This window comes from Pinus tabuliformis, chromosome 7, assembly GCF_031772625.1.
Source record: "Pinus tabuliformis cultivar Carrire ecotype Pingquan chromosome 7, CPIR1, whole genome shotgun sequence".
NCBI lineage: Eukaryota > Viridiplantae > Streptophyta > Pinopsida > Pinales > Pinaceae > Pinus > Pinus tabuliformis.
Window position 1 is genome coordinate 677212449 of NC_142293.1, and position 15799 is coordinate 677228247.

Below are 15799 nucleotides of genomic sequence, written 5' to 3' on the forward strand. Positions count from 1 at the left end.
AATATAGTCCTTATACCCACAATAAATAGCACTGTTTACTCAGCAACAAGTAATACAATATTCTATCCAATACAGTACCGTAATTCAACCATCAACGAATTTGACGACAGTTCTAGTTTTAAATTCAAATCTAATAGAGTTCTATCAACATCCTAATCTCCTACAAAGAGATTTGAGCTACCTTGTGTTGATCTGCAGACTAGAAACACAGTTACAATTATTTTCTTGCGAATTTTGACTCTGGTGTTCGAACAACTTCTGCTACAGGAGTTGACCCAAAACCACTAAATTTCGACTTCAGGAAAGAACTACCTCAGGAAATGACTGAAATGCTTAGGAAGGTGACCAAAGTTTTGTATTAGGAAATGTCCTAACGCTGCCTCTAAACTGTCTCTTGAAACCCTTCCGAACCCTGGCTCGACTCTTAAGAACATTTCGGGCCTGTCACAGAGGGAGTCGCCAAACTCAATTGGAGAGACTGAAATGCCTCAGGGGGAGCCACCGAATTTGCCTTAGGGAGGTAAAGTTCCCTCAGAAAGGGGCCGATTTCTGAATCAGGGAGGTTGAAGTACCTCAGATTTTCCATTGAAAAAAGCCCAGAAGATCCTTGCAATTCTGCCACAAGAAACCAGCCTGTTGTAGAGGAGAATGCACAAAAAACCACCTTAGAATAGTCCTGAATAGTTCCATGAGTTTGAGTTCTTGCCCTTGATTCGCCACCAAAACTTCGATATCTTCCAGATAGATATATTCTGCAATTTGCCAGTTTCTTCAGATTAGAACTGCTCCCATAACCTGTGCCAGAACAAGAAGAAGGGTGACTAGGGAGGGTGGGATCACGTCCACCGAAATTAGTCAAGGAAGAGAAGGGGTCTTAAAACCCTCAGAGCCTCAGGCTCAAAGAAAAACAGAGACCAATCCATCCATTCCTATGATGATCAAAATGATTTTACTCTCTTGTATTTATAGATTTCCTTGTGGGTGTTTCTCCTTCTTAATTAGTTGAGAGGGGTTTGTGGCAACCCCCAACTTTGGGCTTTTTCTGCAAACTGCCCCAAAACTTACCCCATATTTCCCAAACATTGGGTATTTTGATGTTTTCCGCTTTATCAAAGACTATAGACTGCAAGGATTGATAGGCTACTTCGTCCCTTGGGCAATTAATCCTTGGGGACATTATAATCCCCCTGCCTGTCCTCAAGTAATGGCATGTCTTGGTGCTGCATAATTTCCATTTCAAATTTTAAGAATAACAAACTTCCTTCCACCCTTAATGCTGCCAGAGCAACACCCCCCTTTTCTTCTTGTTGCCTGATAATCATACTGTTGTTTGATGATGCTATCATGCAAGAATTGTTGCTTATACCCTCCAAATCATAGGTGAGTTCTGGGTGAAAAGTACAGCTGTGTGTTACCACTGAAATAAATTTATGTCAGCCGAAGTTTCTCCTCTCATCATAGTAACAGTCTTCAAAAGGTTGTAGGAAGTTGATTCCCCTTTTGGTGGTAGTAGGTTTACAATAAACTCCACAAGCTGTCCATATTTTTCTGTTGTCTTTACTTCATTTGGAGGTGACCCCTTTTCATCTTTTAAGGTGTTGTCTTCTATGCATGGTTGGCCTTTTAACAACCTCTTCCTTGTGCGAGTGAAAGGCCCATCAACTTGTGAGGAATCAATGACAACACATTTCCATGCAATTTTGCAATTACTTGAACCTGGTAGGAATGATTTGGCAGCCTTCAGTACAGTCATAGCATTTTTCCCACTTTGAAGTAAATTGAAAAACACTCCTAGCTTGCCCCTCTTTGTAACTTCTATTATCTTGATACATTTTGCAGCACAAAGTGTTGAAAATGTATCGAGTAAAGGTCTTTTGGCTTGTGCCTTAGCCACTAAAGACCTCGAATTGTCCTTTTCTCGTTATGAGTGCGAGCTCATGAGTTAGATTTCAGTTATGTTGAGTTTATTTCTAGTTTATTGGAACAATCATCAAAATGTCATGCATAGTGTTGGAGCTTCAGTTAAGTGGACTCTGGAGTCTTCATCAGTTTGACTACAGAACGAGGTGGTAGTTATCAGTTTAGTTAGAGTGAGTTAGTCTTCAGTCTTGATTGAAGGGAGAACATGTTAGTCTCCATTGTTGATTAGAGAGAGAATGAGTTAGGAACTCTAGTGTTGATTGGAGAAAGGACAAGAAGAACTCTTAGTTAGCTCTCAATTAGAACACGACTTCTAGAATAGAACTGGGCCTTGTTGCATGTTCCATTTGTGTCTATAAAGAGGAGGATGAAGGCATAGGAAATCATAAGTTTTCTGCACAAGGTTTGTGAGACAAGACAGTTCACGAGTCTGTGAGAGCATCTTTGATTGTGGAGAGTGCGAAGCTTCTTTCCTAAGAAATAGGAGATCACAGATGCACTAGAATTTAGGACACTGATTGTGCGCAGTTTTGAGGAGTTGATGTCCTAGGAAATAGGAAGCATGAAGTGTGCAAGGAAGTAGGAGGACTTGCACTAAGAAATAGGATCTAGAATTGCGCTAGGAAATAGGGAATGTGTGCAAGGAAATAGGGTTGTTGCGCAAGGGAGGAGCAGGATCAAGCAAGAGGCAGGGTAAGTCAAGGAGGCAACAGGGGAACAATTGCATGCTAGAGGGTTGAGATCAAGCAGTGATCAAGACAAGCTGAGATCAATTGTATCAACTGAGATTTGTGAGAAGTAGCAGAACAATTTCTTAGAGAGACAAATTACTTTGTAATAGATCGAATTGCTTAAGAACAACTAATAAAATACCACATCAAGGAAGCAGGTTTTCATTGTTGGGTTTCCAAAGAAAACAAGTGTGTGAATTTGTGTGCATGCATTTTTATCTCTAATGTTTTATTCCGCTACTTCTAAATTGTTAAGAAACTTTGTATCTTGGTGAAAGTAAATTTGGTTTCAGTTTTCAGTTGCCTAGTTTTTAGTAATTCACTATGTAGTTGCAAAGTGTTGTGGAAATTTAACATGGTATTAGAGCAGAGATCAATATAAAGACCAACACCAAATTGATCAGTTAGTGAAGAGTGCAGATTAAGTAGGAGGCTTGCGCTAGAGTTTGAAGAGCAGTATCTTTGGATAACAATATGGTTTTTCAAGGACTAAGGTCATATCACATTTTAGAGGGAGCCTTGAACCTCTGTCATGGAAGGAGAAAGTCTCAGTGGTGTTGGAAAATAATGGGGTGCTAGAGTTTGTGAAAAGCCAAATAACTCCACCTCAAGGTTCCCAACAATTGATCCAACATAACAAGAATGACACCAAGGGGAGGAGGACCATTCTAGAGGGGGTCAAAGATCATATTATCCCTCATTTCCATGAGAAGAGGACAACATATGAGATGTTTAAAGCCATTTTAGATCTGTATCTGGGTTCTAGTGATGCCAAGAAGCTTGCTCTCAAGGACAAGCTAAGAAATATTCAGATGAACAAAGACAAGCCCATCATTATGTATCTTTCCAAGTTCAACCAGGTTCGGGATGAGCTAGCTGGAGCAAGCGAGATAGTAGTAGATAAATACCTTGTGAGTCTTGTGCTACTGGGACTTCATAAGGTGTGGGAAAATTTCTAGGATGTAGTCAGTGGCAGAGAGAATATACCAGGATGGGAGAGGCTATGAAGTGACTATGTGTAAGAAGAAATCCAGAGAGGAATGAGAGATGGGAGATCAACTCCAATAGATGACAGGAGATTGTTGCCCTACAGGAAAAGGTAGCAACGCTAAGGGCAAGAAGGGCCAAGGAGAGGCTGGGTCTAGTCAAAAAGGCGAAAAGAAGAAGGATCTAAACAAGATCAAGTACTTCCATTGCCATGAGTACGGGCACTATGCCACCAAGTGTCCTAATCAAAGGGATTCCACTAAGGATCATATAATTCATCAATTGAGGTAGATGCGTTTAGTGCTTAGTTTGAGAAATATTTGTCATTGATAGCTTGCGTGGCAAGCTCAATAGACAACAATGTATGATATATTGATTCAGGAGCATTCTTCCACATGACTGGGAACAAGGAGTATTTCAACCACCTGAAGGAGAAGGACATGTAGTTTTAGATTGAGCTAGGAGATGATGGCAAGTACACAATTAGGGGAGTTGGTACTGCAAGTTTTGAGAGGGAGTGAGGTAGCTCTCTCCATCTTGGAGATGTCCTCTATGTTCCAGACCTGGAGAAGAGCCTTGTTTCAATCAGTGTTTTTAAACCCAACCGGCTCAGAACCGACTCGACCGAGTTGGTCCAAGTCGGCCAAAAAAATTTCAACTCGGTGGTTGAACCGGTTCGGCCAGCCGAGTTAATACCGAGCCAGCCGAGTCATTACATGACTCGGCCAGCTCGACTGAGTCCGTATCAACCTGGCCGGGTCAAGGAAAGCGGCCAGTGAACCCCCAAAAACGCAATTTTTTTTATTTTTTAATGTTTTTTCTGAGTGTGGGGGACTCCAAATGGTTTTATTAATTGGTTTTTTGGTCTTTCGGGTCCATTCCCCTCTCCTAGTATTGATATGCTATTCAAATTTCATGGTAATGTTAAATTCTTAAAGTAAAAGTGACATTCTCCTTAATCTTCATTTTCATCCTTTTACTTAAATTTTTAACATTACCATGAAATGACTTAGGATGTTTGAGAGTGGTTCCGGCCTCATTGTATTTCATATGGAGAAAGTAGAATTTTAGATTTCATTCAAAATCCAACAGACTTATCAGTTTTTCAGGATTTCAGGATTGGGGGATTGCAATGTTTCCATTGAATTTTGTCATGTATTAGGGTATGGAACTCGTATTTAATAAAGAGCACCAATCCCTCTATGTACCTTGATGTTAGTGACATTGGTTGTCGAACTCCTTCGGGATTCGCTCCCAAACCTGGAGCTTCTAAAAATGTCGCTCCTGCTCCCGTTTTCGCTCTCGCTCCCCGCTTTCTCTCCCACTCCTGTTTTCGCTCTCGCTCCCCGCTTTCGCTCCCACTCCCGTTTTCGCTCTCGCTCCCCGCCTTTGCTCCCGCTCCCAAGTAACACTGAGCCTAGTGATGTTGGCAACTCTAGCAGTAGCCAGTACTAATGGTCACAAACTTTTGTTGTAGAGGCCATTTATAGCCTCCTTGGTTATGTGTTTTTGTTTTGATCTCTATATCATCATCGTGTATGTATTGGACAGTGCACTGGGTTCCATTTTGATATAATGGATATATTCATGAGCCTACTTTGATCATATGTTGTCTTCTATCTATATTCTAATGTTGTGTGTTTGGAAACATGAATGAAAATCTTTAAAATTATGTGTTTTTATAAAAAATAAATATTTAATGTATTTTTTACAACGACCGAGTCACTGAAATCGAGCTGGCCGAGTCGATACCGAGTCGGAGTCGGAGTTGGAGTCGACCCTCGGCCGAGTCGGAGTCGGAGTGGAGTCGACCCTCGGCCAAGTCGGAGTCGGAGTCAGAGTTTTAAAACATTGGTTTCAATAGCTACCCTTGAGGACAAGGGTTATGATGTCATCTTCAGTAGAAATAAGGCTTACGTCAAGCATTTAGCTTCTGAATGTAAGAAGAAGATTGGTGTGAGGATGAAGAATTTGTACTTGCTACAAGTTGAGACAGAGACAACCTTGAGCAACAAGGTAGAAAGTGCACAGAGTAGAGACATGAGGGTTGAGGAGAGCAGAGCTCTGAGGGAGTCCTTAGAGCGAGAGCAGGTTAGAGCTCCCAAAAAGGAGCCTCAACCAATATCACAGTTTGAGTCTCGGCTAGTTGGCAAGTGGGTCGACCAACAGGATGATGAGGAGAAGAGACCAGGATGAGTGGATGCAGCTAGTAAGTCAACGACTCTCGACACAGGGAGGAGGAGAGCCAAGTGGGCTAATCAGAAGGCCTAGGAGCAAGTTGAGACTCCTAGCTTTGTGCTCAGGTAGAGTAAGTAGCCACAAAGGTACATCTGGTATATAACATTGATGACTGAGTTGATAGACTCAAAGCTAGAGGACAAATTAGTAGTAGGCTCAGATGGAGTGTACAAGGTGGATCATAGGAGCATGGTTGGAAGGAACAGGTCTTCAGATAAGATTCCACAATAGGGAGCAAGGAAGTCTTCTAGTTCAGAGGGAGTAGCTGTGAAAGTTTGGAGACCCAAATCCCTACTGCAGCAAAATGATATTAATTCTGCTACTTGTTAATTCATGCAAGTTATTTACTGTGTTACACTGTAAATATTGAAGTAAATACAATTGCAGCCTTCAATAATTAAATTATATGCGGAAACAAGAAGTGAACAAGAAGAAATAACCACACACAATTGACACCGTTGTTTTTGGACAAATGTCTTCGGAAAAACCCAATGCAAGTAAACCGGTGCAACAACTGAGGGTTTGTATTTTTATGCAATAGGTTCGAAATACAATCTTTGGATGCTTTACTAGCTATCCGATACAGAGAATCTGACCGACAAAGAATTAGTGAGAAATACCTCACACTATCATTGGAGATCCGACACTGATCCAGCCACTGAATGGCTAGCCCCAAGCTGTCTATGCGCAGTCACTGCGCTGCTCTGCGTCACAACTGATAGGGACTGTGTCACTCCCTCTGGCTGATGGATTTGTTGGCTAGATGCTGTATCCTATGGCCCGCTGGTCTCACACCCCAGTTCCTAGCACTAGATCTGATTTGCTCCTCAGTGAATTTGCAAATCTCCTCAAGGCCTATGCATTACCTCAGCGTGGCTTTACGCTGCCGAGCGTGGCTCTACGCTTCCTCTTCTGGATCTCTCTCTACCTCCTCTGAAATGTATCCCTGGATCAAGAAACTCTCCAACCAAAAAACTATCCCTGCCCCTCATTGCAAGAAATCTCCTCGATGACTTCTCTTGCAACTGCTGCGCTGCTCTCTTGAGAAATCGATCTCTTTATCTCACTTGATGTGTCTTCCAAATGCCCATCGAAGTCCTTCTTATAATCTTTTCGTTGAGTATTCAACGACCTAGATTAGATTCTAATCAATGGCTCAAATCATTTTGACTTGATCCTTGCTTCTTCTAGAAGATTCAAACCCAGTTTTATTAATACCCTTTAATTATTTTAATTTCCTAAGTTTAGACTTAGGCATCTATAAAAAAAAGTAATTATTTTAATAAAATTGTCTTTGGTTGGCCTACGCACTCCCTGTTGGAGTCAGTAGATCTGTTCCTTGCTACTACTGCTCAGCAACTGAGAAATAGAATTCCTTGGCTCGAAATTCACTGAGGAAGAAATTCCCTCAAAAGTGTCTTCTTCCTTCTTCTGACCTTTTTTTGCCCCAACAACTGCTACAGAAAATTGCGTCCCACTTGAAGACTGCTTTGCATTGAATCTGTTCCTGCGCTGCTTCCTCTGCCACTGACAAATCACGAACTGGAAATCTTACCTCTATCAACTCACTCAGAGAGATATTTTCCTCGAGAATCTTGCCCTCCTGGCCTGGACTGCACAATCCCTCTGGAGATTCGATCTGTTGCCTACGCAACACTTCGATCCCCCTCCCTCTCTTCAATGTTGGGCTCTTCCAGTCTACTCTCTTGCTTCACCTACGCTCTAATACCATGTGAAAATTTGGAGACCCAAATCCCTACTGTAGAAAACTGATATTACTTCTCCTACATGTTAATTCATGCAAGTTATTTATTGTGTTACACTGTAAATATCGAAGTAAATATGACTGTAACCTTCACTAATTAAATTATTTGTGGAAACAAGAACTGAGTAAGAAGAAATAATCACACACACAATTGACATCGTTGTTTTTGGGCAAATGTCCTCAGAAAAACCCAATGTGGGAAAACTGGTGCAACAATTGAGGGTTTGTATTATTATGCAATAGTTTTTGAATACATTCTTTGGATGACTTAATGGCTATCCAATACAGAGAATTAGTTAGAAATACCTCACAATGTCACTAGAGATCCGACACTGATCCAGCCACTGAATAGCTAGCCCCAAGCTGCCTCTGCGTTGCTCTGCGTCACAACTGATAGGGACTGCGTCACTCCCTTTGGCTGATTGATTTGCTGGCTGGATGCTCTATCCTCTGGCCCTCCAGTCTCACACCCCGGTTCCTGGCACTGGATCTGATCTGCTCCTCAGCAAATTTGTGAATCTCCTCAAGGCCTCAGTGTGGCTTTACGCTGCCTAGCGTGGCTCTACGCTGCCTCTTTTGGATCTCTCTCTGCCTCCTCTGAAATGTATCCCTAGATCAGGAAACTCTCCAATTGAAAAACTATCCCTGCCCCTCACTGCAAGAAATCTCCTCGATGACTTCTCTTGCAACTGTTGTGCTGCTCTCTTGAGAAATCGATCTCTTGATCTCACTCGATGTGTCTTCAAAATGACCATTGAAGTCCTTATAATCTTCTCGTTGAGTAATCAGCGACCCAAATTAGATTATAATCAATGGCTCAGACAATTTTGACTTGATCCTCGTCTTTTTCTAGAAGAATCACACCCAGTTTTATTAATACCCTTTAATTATTCTAATTTCCTAAGTCTAAACTTAGGCATCCATTAAAAATAATTAATTATTTTAATAAAACTGTCTCCGGGTGGAATTTCCCAAAACGATTTCTGGGTATTCTGGAATACATGTGTCCTAGCCTCCCTGCAAATTTTGAGGCTTAGAACACATCTGATGCAACCAAAAATCAGCAGTATCTACAACAACGTATAACGTAGTGGTGTTGAAGACAGATTTAGGTGAATGAGGTTCTTCCAAAAGTACCTTCCTCGCTAAGAGGGAGTGTTGAAAATTTAACAAGTGAAGGTCTTCTAGTTTGTGCCTTAGTATGAGTGCGAGCTCATGAGTTAGACTCTAGTTAGGATGAGTTTATTTCCAGTTTATTGGAATAATCATCAAGATGACATGTTTACAAAAGATTTTTCGGCGAAGATCACATGAGACATCATTTGTCGACGCGTTTCGAACCAACCCGTGTGGTTCATCGTCAGGACAAGTTGAAGAAACAGATCCAGCTTAGCAAATTAAATAGACAGAGCAGAGCCTCCAACGGCTAAAAAGACCAACAGCTATTTTGGACCGGGTACTGGGATCAAAACCCCTTTTTTAATAATTTAAGGAAAAAGTTACCCTAGGGGGACCAATCCCTTAAAATAAAATAAATAAAAATAATATTAAGATAATAGTTAGTTAAAAATAAATAATTAAAATAATAAGTAAAAAATTAATTCATGATAATAGTTAGTTAAGATAAATAATTAAAAATTATATTTAAGGGAGAAAATTACCCTAGGGGGACCAATCCGTAAAATAAAATAAATAAAAATAATTTTATGAATAAAATTATTAATAAATAATTATTAATTTAGTAAAAATTATTATTAATAACTAATTTTATGATGATAGTTAAATAATTGCAAAGTTATGTTAAATTAGTAATTAAAATAATTCATGATAATAGTTAGTTAAAATAAATAATTTAAAAATTTTATTTAAAAATAATAATAATAATAAATAAATAAATAAAAATAAAAATTACCCTAGGAGGAGCAATAAAATAAATAAAAATAATTTAGTTAAAAAATTATTAATAAATAAATAAAAGTTTTATGTTAAATAATTAAAAAAAAAAAGTAAGTTAAATTAGTAATAGAGGAATTAAAAATAGGACTATAAAGATAAATAAAAGAAAGAGAAGGTATGAATGAAAAATATTTTATTATAAAAGTCAACTTAAAAAAAATAAAAATAATAATAATAATAATAATAATAATAATAATAATAATAAAATAATAAAAATAAAAATAAAATAAAATAAAATAAAATAAAATAACTAAAATAACATGTGTTGTGCTGAAGCTCCAGTTAAGTGGAGTCTTCATTAGTTTGACTACAGAACGAGGTGGTAGTTACTAGTTCAGTTAGTGCGAGTTAGTCTTCAATCTTGATTGAAGGGAGAACGAGTTAGTCTACAGTGTTGATTGGAGAAAGAATGAGTTAAGAACTCCAATGTTGATTGAAGAAAGGATGAGAAGAACTCTTAGCTCTCAATCAAAACTTGACTTCTAAAATAGAACTAGGTCTCCTTGCATGTTCGAATTGGGTATATAAAGAGGAGGACAAAGGCACGATAAATCATAAGTTTTGTGCACAAGGTTTGTGAGACAAGATAGTTCATGAGTTTGTGAGAGCATCTTTGATTGTGAAGAGCACAAAGCTTGTGTCCTAAGAAATAGGAGATCACAAGTGCATTAGAATTTAGTGTTGATTTGTGTAGCTTGGGAGGTACTCCCACAACCCTAGAGTATTGGGTTTGGGAGAAGTTGACCACAAGGGATTTGTGGGTAGTATACCCAAGCAGTGGGTTTTGTACCCAAAGTTGTGGGCATGAAACCAAGTGGAGAAATATTTGTTTAATCATCAAAATCAAGAGGGGCACCCTTGAAGGGCTAAGGGGCACCTAAGGGTTTGATGATGTGGCAAAATCAAATGAAAGAGATCACTTTTCTTAAGTTAGTTGGGGTTTCATGAAGAAAACTCAAGTCGGGAAAGGTTTATGTCATGATCCTTAAGGGCTAATCGATTTCTTCATGAAGACTACAAGAAGGAAGGAGATGGGGCTCATTTGAAAAACATCAAAGTGCAACATCTCAAAAAGACCTCAAGCCAAGTATGAGAAGCCTCAAAAGATCCACAACAAAGAAGGGAAGTCTATTATTGCTTGAGTTTGCTAAGCTTGGGGAAGGTTTTGTCTGTTTTTGGGTAGCAGAGTATTCTTTGAGTGTTGGAAACGTAATTAGTTTCTGTCTTCATAACTGTTGTTGTACTCATTTCAATATGTATCTTATGTAACAAACAAAAGAACAAAAGAAAAAGTTATTATTTTAAAGCATGGGTTTCATTCTCATTATTGATGATCTTCTAGGTAAAAGCATGTTCTTCATGCTTCTAGGGTTTGTTAGGTCATATGATTTGTTGTCATGAATCAAGAGACTCAACATCATAATTATAAGACCCGTCCGGAAAAAATATATCTTGTAAAATAATTTATTTTGAGTCTAGAAAGTTCTAGATACCTCCAAAGTACAAGTCGGCCCTGGCAGCTTCAAGTCAACCTAAATAAAGGAATTTGACCCCTTAGAAAGGCTATATAGAGGAGCAGATTTGACCTCCTATGGCACTCACTCACTCACAAGTTCGATCTCAAGAGAAGAAGTTTGATCTGTAGTTGGGAAGCAAGAAGAAAAGAAGAGCGAATGTATAGAAGGAGAAAAGGAAGAAAACTTGTTTTTGGGCTCTATCTCTCTCACATGTGTGAAGAATTAGGGTTTTTTCAGCTTCTAGGAAGGCCGAAACTGCAGGTCTGAGTTGCAGTAGGATGAATTGCAGTATCAAGTTGCTGAGAGAAGGAATATTCTGTCTTGACCTCATTGATCTTGGGAAGATTTGTCCTACGCAAAGAAGGATCTCTTGAAGAAGTTCGATTAGGGTTTTTGCAAAAGCTATAGGGCCGAAGTTGCAGCTAGAAGCTGGTTGATGCAGGATTGAGCTGTGGTGATTTGATTCTATTGAAGGGTTGACTTGGTACTTGGAGGAGGACTTGGTCTAGGGTTTGGGTTTGTGTTGTCTCATTTGAAGCAAATTCTATAAGAAAAGAAGAGTTTTTATGGGTTTTCCGCTTGGAGGGGTTTTTTCCTAGCTTGGAGCCTAATTTCTATGACCACTGTCTTATTGTTTTGTTCTTGATATTTGTTTGATGAAAAATATCTAATAAAGAAACTCAAGAAGATTAATAAAGTTCACAAGCAAGTATTAAGGTTAAGGAAAATTGGAATTAATAGCTGACACATTGCATTTTCCAACACTAAGGAGGCAGTTCGGTCATGTGGAAGGAGAGCCCTAAAATGTGAAAGTTCCTTGATTGGAATAACTAGAATATAGTCTTCTAACTGATGCAATTTATTTGTCTTCACTTAATTAATTTAACGACAAATGACAAATATCTCACTACTGCAATCTTCACAATAAAATAAATATGTTGTGGAAGATTAAACTAGAACTGAGAAATTCACGCACACAATTAACAGCTATTTTGGACTAATGTTCTCGAAAAAACTTCGAAGGGAAAACCGATGCAGCAGATGAGGGTTTATATTTTATTATGAAATATGAATACGATTATCTAGATGCCCAACTGGCAATTGTTTGGAAATTTACAGGTTTTAAGATTTTGTGTTCCTTAGCCTCTTAGACACAAATCAAGACTAGAACACTTGTCTGATGCTACAAAAACTAACACTACCTCTTAGCGAGGAAGGTGTTCTCTCCACCAATACTACTCTCCTACACCTGGACAGTCCTGTGCTGCTGATGTCTAACTGACCTTCTCCACTTTTCCAAGCTGACCAATCTCCCTGTCACTGGAAATAACTGTGAAGAGAATATTGTCCATCATGCTACTGCGCAAACTTGGATCTACTCATACTGTTGCTGCTATCTTTGCACTGCAGCTGCAATTACTGCAATAATGAGTCTGATCTCACCAGACCCTAAAGTGCTAGCTTCCATAGGGCTTCTCCCTCTGAGTCTCGATCTCCCTATTGGAAATATCTCTGTTCCCTCCTAGCAAATCACACTATCCTCCTGCACTTTAAATTGGACTGCATAGTTCTATGCTGGGAATCTTCTGGCTGGCACTGCACCTGCATACTGCAACTAGGCAAGTCGCACTGTTGTGTCATTGCAACTAGTTCTGCAACTGTCTCTTAATCATCTAACAACAACTAGGTTTTCTACGATCTATTTGACTGCTATCTATTGACACTATGTTATTACAACTAGTTTTGCAATTGTTTATTGAGCATCTGACTACAACTAGCTTTGCTAACACTGTTGTGAAACTATGGGCCCCTTTAGCAAAGGTGATGGTCCTGCTGCAACAATCTGGAACTGATCTGATTGATATCCCTATTGCAACTGTGTTAGATCTTGCCCAAATTGATATGCATAGATATCAAGTTTCTCGTCCAATTGGAGGTATTGCTGCTATCAACGCAAACTCCTCCAATCTGGTGGTTAGTTCATCAATCTCTGCCGAAGCAGCTGCTTGCTCCTACTGCGCCTTCTTGTCCTTCTTCCTTTGAGGACACTGGGTGACATATTGGCCATACTCACCACACCCGAAGCACTTGATCTTCGACAGACCTTTCTGCTTCCTTTCACCTCCCCCTGATTCTTTGTCCTTGACTAGGACCTTCCCTTGCCTTTCCCTTACTTGCAAGGGCCACATTTTCTTCATCCTCCTCCTTCTGTCCCTTGCTACTACTGCTGGTAGATCCATTCACAAGGTTGCTCATCTCCTCCTAAGTGAAGTCCACAGACAATCCCATCTAGGCAGCGTATCTCGCTAGGAGATAACTTGGATGAAGGTATGTCACTCCTTGATGAAACCAATGAGATTTGTTCTGACTAGCTCGCTATCCGATGGTTTTTCTCTGATGATTGCAAGTTCATCTTTAACATTCTGAATTATGGTGAGGTAGGGTGTAATGCCTTCTCCCTTTACATTATGGCGGTCCTTAACTTCTCCTTGAGAATCATCTTCCAATTCTCTGATGGATTCTCATACACCTTGACTACAACATCCCACATTTCCTTTGTTGTTTTTAATGAAGCAACACGCAAAACGATATGATCTCGAATGCCATCTAGGATCATCCTCTTAGCCTTGGCCATTTCTTTTGTGTACATTGCCTATCGTTGAGCATTTGTAGGTTTGACAACATTGTTTTCCGCATACTCCTTCAGACCATACTCATCTAATAGGAACGACATTCTATCCTTCCATATGCCAAAGTTGGAGGCTCCGTCAAGCCTATCTTGATCCCCGAGTTTTGTTGTGGCCATCTTTGCGTAACTCAGGTAATCTAGAGACTAAAACTTCTCGTTCTTGTTCGACCTTCCTTTTGCTACTCGCACCCCCCACTAGAATGCACAAATCTGCATTAATTGCCTCCATACATTACAGGAAATTTTAGCCTAAAAGTGCCCATGAAATTTTCACGTAATTTCCATGTCATAATATGTAAACCAATCCCTTTAAATTTAAAAAGAGGTACATGTTCAAGGCCGAGAGGATTGCGCCTAAGAAACCTTCAGACTGTCCCAACCAAAACCGCAGGAGACGAGCAAGGCAGCCAGCGGGAGCCGCCCGAGGAGTAAGGAAAGCAAAGTTGCGACCACCAAGTTGACACAAGACGCGCAGAGGGACAGGGGCACCATGCCCAACAACACGACCACAACCTACGCTGACAAACAGGAGGGCCTCTAAGCTAGATAAAAGGGCCACCTCCATAAGAGGCAGAGAGGCAGCGATAGCAAGTCAAACAGGCTCACCCCCAGTACACACAGTTAGACAGTGAACTCCAACAGAAACTGACAAGCATCACTCACAAGGGGCCACAACCTAGCCACAGGGAGAAGGCCGCCAGTGTAGGTCAAGCCGCCATGGGTTCGCTGCCCTGGCCATGAATGAAGTTAGAGACGGAAGTCATGGGTGATTTTTATGGGCCTTGCAACTTCACAAACCTCTAGGGGTATCCGCATGGTCTGTGAAATGAGTAAACTATAAACACATTTCCAATCTTTGAGGGGGATAATGATATTAACACTAAAGAACATATAAAGAAGTTCACTATGTTCCTCCAGAGATATGCTTATTCTACAGACTATAATTCACGACATGGTTGACAATGCATTTGACTCTTTGAGAACCCTCCTTGATGCACTCAGAGACAAATACGGGGATAAGGAGGGAAAATACTTGTTTAACGAATTCAATACCATCAAGAAGAAAGAAAATGAAACAATGGTAACCAAAGGTTCAACAAATTGCTAAAGGATATGACTCAAGATTATAAGCCTCTTGACAAGACAGTGTTGGAAACATACTTTGAGGCTTATCATGTAGAAGTGCAATATGAAATAAGATGGGCTCACCCTGTCACTTTAGCTTTTGCCCGAAATATAGTTGAAGAGTTAGAGAAGGATAAAAAGGCTCAAGGAAAATCATAAATCCTTGGATATGAAAGAGGTCCAGTCAAAGTTAAAGAAGAACCAGATACGGTAAAAGAATTAACTAGACTTGTTAGAGAAATGGAAATTAAACATGCCAAACAAATAAGTGACATGCATAAACAATTAATACAAATGGAAAGAAACCAAATGCTGATTATGCCTCCCAGAAACAATAATAATAGGGGCAACAATAATGATCATTGGCCAAGAAGGAATTTTTCAAATGGTCAAAGGCTTCGTACACCACTTGAGTCGGCCAACATGGTTGATTAATCTATTGTTAGTTTTTGGTAGCATCAGATGTGCTCTGCCATAAAAATTGGTGGAGAGGCTAAGGCGCATGGGTTCTAAAGAACCCAATAACCATTTTGTGAAATTCCACCTGGATTGTATTTATTAAAAGAATTAATATTTTTAATGGGGTTCCTAAGTCTAAACTTTGGAAAATTAAAATATTAATGGGTATTAATCAAAATATGGGTGAGAATGGTCTAGAAGGCGGATCAAGTCATGTTTTAATTTTATTCGTTGACTAGAGACTTAATCTCGACTGTTGAAGTCTCAACGAGAAAATGTTAAAATTGGCAATTAGGACCAAACTCCATATGGGTCACCTTATTTATGACAATTGATATTTTTCTTGGATTCCTCTCTCTGAGAGGTGTATAATTGATCTAAAGATCATCCGATTCCGACATGTATAAATGGA

The 15799-nt window shown here is 39.7% G+C and overlaps 1 protein-coding gene across 3 annotated transcripts in view; it reads left to right on the forward strand.

The window, feature by feature from the left end:
- The window catches only part of LOC149249279 (Pseudouridine synthase family protein), a 375151-nt gene that overhangs the window by 305966 nt on the left and 53386 nt on the right, over positions 1 to 15799 (forward strand). The gene's annotated exons all lie outside the window — the stretch shown is intronic.